Source organism: Periplaneta americana, chromosome 1 (assembly GCF_040183065.1).
Source record: "Periplaneta americana isolate PAMFEO1 chromosome 1, P.americana_PAMFEO1_priV1, whole genome shotgun sequence".
Taxonomy (NCBI): domain Eukaryota; kingdom Metazoa; phylum Arthropoda; class Insecta; order Blattodea; family Blattidae; genus Periplaneta; species Periplaneta americana.
Genome location: NC_091117.1, coordinates 40861977 through 40869857, shown reverse-complemented (window position 1 = coordinate 40869857; position 7881 = coordinate 40861977).

Here is a 7881-nt window from a genome sequence, read left to right as displayed (position 1 = left end):
ACAGGGCTGCTATGAATCACGTAATGCTGATTACAGGGCACATTCGAAAGCGCGGTCTTGAGCTGTTTGCATCGTGAAACGTATTGTGCAGAGCGGGTATAAGCTAGCGTATGCATTACATATTCTGCGTTTTACCCTCATATCAGGATTTTTATAGAGTTCAAAGTGTGTTTGTGAAATAACAGAGTTGTGTATAACATTCTATGTACTTAACAATGCCCCCCGTTGGCTCTAAATTAGGAAGTGCTAATGAAACGTTACACAGTCAAACTAGGGAATTATTTATAACATTTATAAATTTATGAAAAACGAAACAGACTCCCCTCGTAACGTAAGGAGTATATACAGATTAAAATAAATCGACCATAGTACCACGCTAGTTATTGGAACATTTTAATAAAATCACATAGTAAAGTAAAGTAAAGTAATATCAATTATTACAAGATTACATATTTCTTATAACATCTTTGTATTTCATTCAGTGATTTTATATGTAAAAGAATTCGTGCTTCTGTATTTTCAACAATGTTATGTTATTAGTTACTCTGCAACTAGGTTTAGGTTCCATTACATGCGCTGTGATAAATTTCACTCCAAACATCAAGCCAGCAGACGACTGAGAACTGACGACAGTTTGCCAATCGAATCGAAGCGAGGTCGAGTGCACCCGAACATTTCCGAAAGTTCGCGCAGCTTTCCGTGGCAAGCTCTTCTTGCATTTACTCTACCTAAGTACCATCGCACTGAATATTGCTAAAATTACAAAGGTTTTAAATAAAAACATATGTTTTAAAGTCTATTTCAAATGTAAAAGTCAGTATTTTTACATCAAACACACCAAGATGATGATCACTGAAAATGTCTTTCAAACAGTGAAGAACTGTTTTCAGAACATGGAAGGGGTGATAGTAGGAGAAAGGATAAAGTGCATAAGATTTGCTGATGTTATGGCATTGTTAGCAGAAGAGGAGATGATACTAAGGCATATGATACTGGACCTAAATGATAGCTGTGAGCAGTATGGGATGAAGATAAATGCAAACAAGACGAAAACGATGTTATCGGAAGAAAAATAAAGAAGATTAATGTGCGAATTTCAATGAGGCAGTAGAGCAAGTGGACAGCTTCAAATACTTGAAGTGTATTATGAGCAGTAACATGAACTACTGCCAGGAAGTCAAGAGGATAGTGATGGCAAAGGAAGCTTTTAATAGGAAAAGGAGCATCTTCTGAAGACCTCTGGAAAAAGAACTAAGGAAGAGACTAGTGAAATGTTTTAAGCAGTACAAATGTGCTTTCTGAAAACTCTTTAAACTTTACCAGACTGGATAATCAGAGAAGAAAGACATAAGGGAAAAACTTCAAGTATTAAATATTGTTGCAGAAATACAAACATATCAACAAAATTGGAAATTTCATTTGCAACATATGGGCAGACATAAACTTCCAAAATTAGCATTTTATTACTGCTAAGAGAATGTAGAGAACTGGGACGACCAAGGCATCAATGAAGAATCAAGACGATCTTTCTTAAGATAAATTCATAGGAGTATAGCGCAAAGTCTAATCCCAAATATTGCATGATTACCATAACATCCTTTTGTGTGTGTGTGCACTAGTAACCTGGGTTCGAATCCTGGTGGGTTCAAGTAGACAGATGATGCTCAACAGCAGGTTTTTGATGGGTATTCCTGTTTCCCCTACCAGCATTCCACAATTCTCCCATTAGTCGACGTCATCATCTAGTGTTATGTAAATTACTTCCCGTGGTACACCAAGGGCAACACTATGGTACAGATCTATCACTCTGTGGTCGCAGTCCGTTGCTGAGAGTAGGCATTGGCATGAGTGATACATGTAGTCTAAATGTAAGCAAAGATAGTCTAGTACAATTGGAGTGTAATAAAAATCCTGTTTATACACAAGATAATACTCTTTCTCTCTTTCCGAGTATTGTAGGATGACAAGACAAGCGGAAATAAACTTTTTTTGCCACAAGATTATGCACAATGCATAAACCTCTTACCTCAACCGATTCTGAGAAACAACAAACAGCTCACAGTAACAAAGACATAATAGAGCTGCCATTACATAGTAAAACATATATACCAAAAAGTCAAATACTCGCCACTGAGAAACAATAACAAAACATATGTTGTACTTTCTACCGAAAAGTGACATTCATCAAATAAAATAGATGTATTGGCTTGTGGACATCTGATGTAAGTGCATGGGAACAATATTATAAATTTTATCTCTTAATATATTTGTAAGACGAAGGTAAAAAAATTGAAAAGATTGGAGAATGCTGGGTTTGCAGTGAAAGACCTGCCTTTGAGCAGAAAACTGTGAATTAATGAATATGTTTGTTTGGAGTATTTTAAAAGTATTGTGTATGTGCATGTTTAGCCGGTGACAGGCTTGAGCCGAGCATTGTAATGTAACACAACCATTCGCTAGTCAGTGCAGGAAAACGAGCACCAAGCTGAGGTGCTCAATGTGAGCATGAGTGCTCCACTTGATTATCGGTTTTTTTGCGAATCCCTGTCAGTGTTACATTACAAGTCAGTGCAGGTCAGCGATCCATACAAGCAGGCACAATTGCATCACATAGTCGCACAGTGGGTCAAAATGCAAATCTAGCTGGACAAAAATATATTTTTTTGTATTTAAATTGATTTAGTTTCTGTAAGAGGAACTACTCCTTTATAGGGACGCATATAGACAAAATTAACAAATTTTCTCCTATATAACAAATTTGTATTAAACTTTGTACAGGGGTTACAGGTAGCATATATTTTTTGTGTACAAACTCTTGATTACGTTTCTACATACAAGAGAAGCTACTCCTTTATAGGGCGTGCATTTAGACAAAATTAATAAGTTCTCTACTCTCCACCAACGGATTTTTATAAAACTTTTTACAGGGGTTACAGGTAGAATCTTATTTTTCTGTGCAAACTCTCATTACGTTTATGGGGAGGTTTTAGAGAAAATTAATTAATTCTCTCCTATATAACAGATTTTTATAAAACTGAACGCAATGTCTTCTTTTGCAACTCTTGGCTCAATTATATGAAGGAAGTTACTCGAAATCTGTAGAAAATATTCTGATTTCTTGATTTTTCAAAATATTTAATAAATTTGATGCACCATTAACACTTCTGTCTATACAGATTCGTTTGCCACCATTGTTTCTGATTTTTCTTCTTCTTTTGCAAATAACATCATTCCATAACAATGAAAGCAGTACTCACGACTTCTATATCTGATATCTCAAATCGGAATGAAATATGGAGCACTTCTGAGTCAAGCATTCAAAATGAGCATTTACCATGTACGCAAATGCTCACTTTGTAACATCTGCTCATTGTGAGCATTACATTACAATTCTCGGCTTATAATATTGCCTGTCACTCCATTAATCCTAATTCCTTCACTGCCAAAGAACTCATCTGAATAACCTAACACACGTTTGACAAAATTTTCAAATCCACTCACATATTTAACATAACATTAACAGAAATTAAAATTTTAATCTAAAAATAAATATTACAATGCATAATTTCCTTTCACATAATGCTAGATACAAATCATGAACAGGAATGCCATACTTATTTCATCGTATTATTATTGGTTTTCAAGCTAATTCCAAATTATAATACGAAACCAAGTGTAATCAGCTGCTTAATGTTCAATGAATCTCGCAAATATCAGTAACATGAGTTGCTGCCAGGAAGTCAAAAGGAGGATAGCAATGGCAAAGAAAGGTTTTAATAGAAAAAGCAGTGTCTTCTGCAGAGCTCTACAACAAGAACCAAGGATGAGAAATGGGAAGTGCTTTGTGTGCAGTGTGGCATTGTATAGATCAGAAACGATGATATTACGACGAAGTGAAGAGAAACGACTACAAGCATTTGAAATGTGAATATGGACAAGAATGGAGCATGTGAAGTGGTCAGGCAGAATAAGCATAAGAAATGAAGCTGTGCTGGAAAGAGCAGGTGAAGAAATAATAATGCTGAAACTGATCAAGAAGAGAAAAAGGAAAAGGAACTGGTTGAGAAGAAACTGCCTACTGAAGGATGCACTGAAAGGAATGGTGAACAGGAGAAGAGTTAGGGGCAGAAAAAGATACCAGATGATAGACGACCTTAAGATATAGGGATCATATGCAGAGATAAGAGAAAGGCAGAAATAGGGAAGACTGGAGAATGCTGGGTTTGCAGTGAAAGATCTGATCTTGGGCAGAAAATTATGAATGAATATCATTATGATAGGGTAAAGAGGCAAGGTGTGCATAATGGGTTGACATATTGATGAAATATTATATTGGTAATGACTGAGTATCATTATGATAGCTAAAGAGGAAGGGTGTGCATAATGGGTGAGCATATTTTATGAAATATTATATTGGTAACAATTAGATTAATTTTAGTATTTTACAGATATTTAGGTGGTTCTTGAGTTTTTACTCATTCTGATAAGTTTTTATTGAAAATCAATAAATCAATCCATCCATATATCAATAAACCTCTTTAAACAAAGAAGAATTTTAACGAATATTTTCTGCAATGACCATTATGTACTGATATTATATGTAAATTACACAGATTAACACAGCCGCAGGTAAAAATAACACAGTGTTATTAAACATTACTGATAATACTATTATTATTACAATATATACGTGAAAACTATATAAATTAATATACAGAACATAAAGGGGATCCTCACCTGTAATTAAATGCATTTTAATAACTCAAAAACGATCTTTTCCTACTGATAAAAGATGTTTAAGCTATTAAAGACTTATAAATTAAGTAAAAGGACAAACAGAATGAAAATTTACCTATCACTAGATGACATTCTGCAGAAAGCAACCAACGCATAAACTTAAAAAAACTCAGCCAACTATAAGACTCTATTTCTCTACATTTTGAATCCACCTTTCTTTCAAGAATTTCATACAAAACCAAACTATAAATACTTATCTTTTACCGAGATTGAATTTTAATAGTTTTTTTTTTCTTTCAGCTTCAGCAATGCATCTATTGGTTCTACAGAATTATATCCAATCTTAATACATAATGAATTCATGGTTGTCTAATTCTGACACAATTATTTTATCGACCAGTTTTCACAAGCCCTGTTGAAAACAATTCATATGATCATGATAATAAAAATTAAATAATAAAATCTGCTACTGAGTCCATGAGAATTATGCACAGATAATCATAGTAAAGGCCCATTCACAATGAAAATTAAACATAAACATAACGTAAGCATAAAACCTTGTGTCCATGTTATTTAATGAAAGCATTCACAATGAATTACATAAGCATAAACTTAATCTTAATCATAAGACGTTAACATGAAAGTTTGCAAACTCCAAACTTTCATGCTTATGTTTATGCGATTTGGAAACAGTACACAAGCGGAAAGCGTGTTTTCACTTTTTGTTTAACATCTCATGGGCTTTGCCTACAGGCAATATTTTGATCTATTGGCCGTGATGATAGCTAGGCGCGCAACATGGAATCATATGACGAAAAGTTGATTATTTTACATCTCCGTTTCTTTGATTTCAAGTATTGAAAGCCATATACTGATGCCATTGTAGTTATTAGAAACATAAAATGAATAGCTACATCGTCAGTCATTGTGCAATTCTCCATTTTTATGTAACAGATTCTGTAGTTTTGTTGATTCGGTATGTTTGTTTCCACACACGTGTTATGTTTACGTTATGTTTAATTTTCATTGTGAATGGGCCTTGGCTACTTAAGTTTGTGGCATATGTTTATGTGCTTATGTTAATGTTTACGTTATGTTTAATTTTCATTGTGAATGAGCCTTAATAGTCCTAATTTGAAACGTCATTATATATCATAAGAAAAAGAAGTAAAAGAAGATTATATAATCTAATAATAAACATCACATAATACAACGTGATTCTAAAAAATGGACTCATTTTCATATGGCTATATTTCCTGAACTAAACATTGTATATGAATGACCTACAGAACATTTGAAAGAGGATTCCTAACATTTCGAATACTATTGCTAGAGCACTCCTAAGTGCATATCAGTGTTAGTTGTAAGCAAGATGGCTACTATGCAAACAAGATATTTTTGCATTCATGAGTTTACTAAAACTGAGTCTGTGACTGTGGTGCAGTGTGCATTTCGTCTTAATTTCATTTTCCAACAGGACAGAGTTTCACCCCATTGGCACCGGAATGTTCGACATTTCCTGAATGAATCTCTACCTGACCGATGGATAGGTCGCATGGGGAATGAAGACTTGGCACTTCAGTTCTGGCCACCAAGGTCTCCTAACATCACAACTTGTGATTTTTTCCTGTGGGATTTCGTGAAAGATGGAGTTTATGCACCATTTCTTCCCACAAATTTGAATGAACTAAGAAACCGTATCACAGTTGCAGTGAACTCAATGATGCAAGACATTCATCAAGTGTGAGATGAATTCAGATACCGTCTAGATTTTATCCGTGCAGACGGAGAGGAGCACACTGAACATCTATAAACTTGAATGTGTGTATAATCAAAGGTAATTTAGATAATTCAAATATAACATATAGTTCAGGAAATATAGCCATATGAAATTGAGTCCATCTTTTAGAATCACACTGTATATTAAATGCTACAACATCTTTGTTGTCAAATGAGAGAGACATACATTTTTCAAACATTCAGAGTCTCTGTTACTATAACATTTATTGTTAACACAAACGACTAAAAGAATTCGAATAGGAACCAATTATTTACCAACAGGATGTAATGATAAAGATCATGTAAACAAAGTTATTAATTAATATTTCAAACATGAAAACATCATTCATGTTTATTTGCCTGAATTTCGTACACTCTTGCACCATAATACACACACAAATTTTATCTAAGTTTGTGAGTACAGGAGTTGACTACAAATACTTCAAAATTTTTGTAGTGCCTTGAAACGATTTCTGAAAAGTATAAACTCAATAACATTAAACAGGAGTAATTTTAAGGTTAGGAAGTGTATATTAAATTCAGACAAATATTGTAAATGCATAAACAATATGACCACTTCTGCACATCTAACATGTAAAACAAAGACACTGCACACATCAGAAATCTGCAAAATGAATAATCTACGAAATTAATTAATATTTCATTTCATGTAAAGTTTATATTATTCTTTATTTTGTGTAAGTTAAGGTAAAACTGTTTAATGCTATTTGGCAAATAGGCCAATGGAAATAGATTAAAAGCAGGTAACATCAAACAGTTTTGAACATAACAAGAAAGAAGAATAAGTTGTAAATAACAATTTTTAATTTTCTTAATTTACACAGTACAAAACAGTTGTAATTATATATATTAGAGATAATCATCACTATTTTTTCTTCTCACAGAAGTTAATTTATATTCGCTTACCAAGATTCAAATATTTAATACTTAAAATTCGCTGTATTATGTGACTCAGGCACATCTTTAAATGCAAGATCAAAAGAATCATACTATAAATAAAATTTAAAATCTTACCTATTCTTGTGACCACAAGAAACTTAATGAATCGTGTTATAAATCTCAACAAAATCTATTCTATGGTTTAATTTCTTAAACTTATAATTTACAGACATCATATATCGTTCAATATTCACATTTTCTCTCTGCTTCAAACCACCATTAAACCTAATGATTACATCAGTAACTATTAATTTAAAGGAATGACTCAGCTAAGAATAACTGAACTGCTGAAGATTAATTAGTTATTTTAATAAAATAATCAAACAAAAATGTAAGTTCTGCTTTCAAGAGTTTTAAGAATTTCAATAATACAAATGCCACAGGACAATGCAAAACACAGAGCCA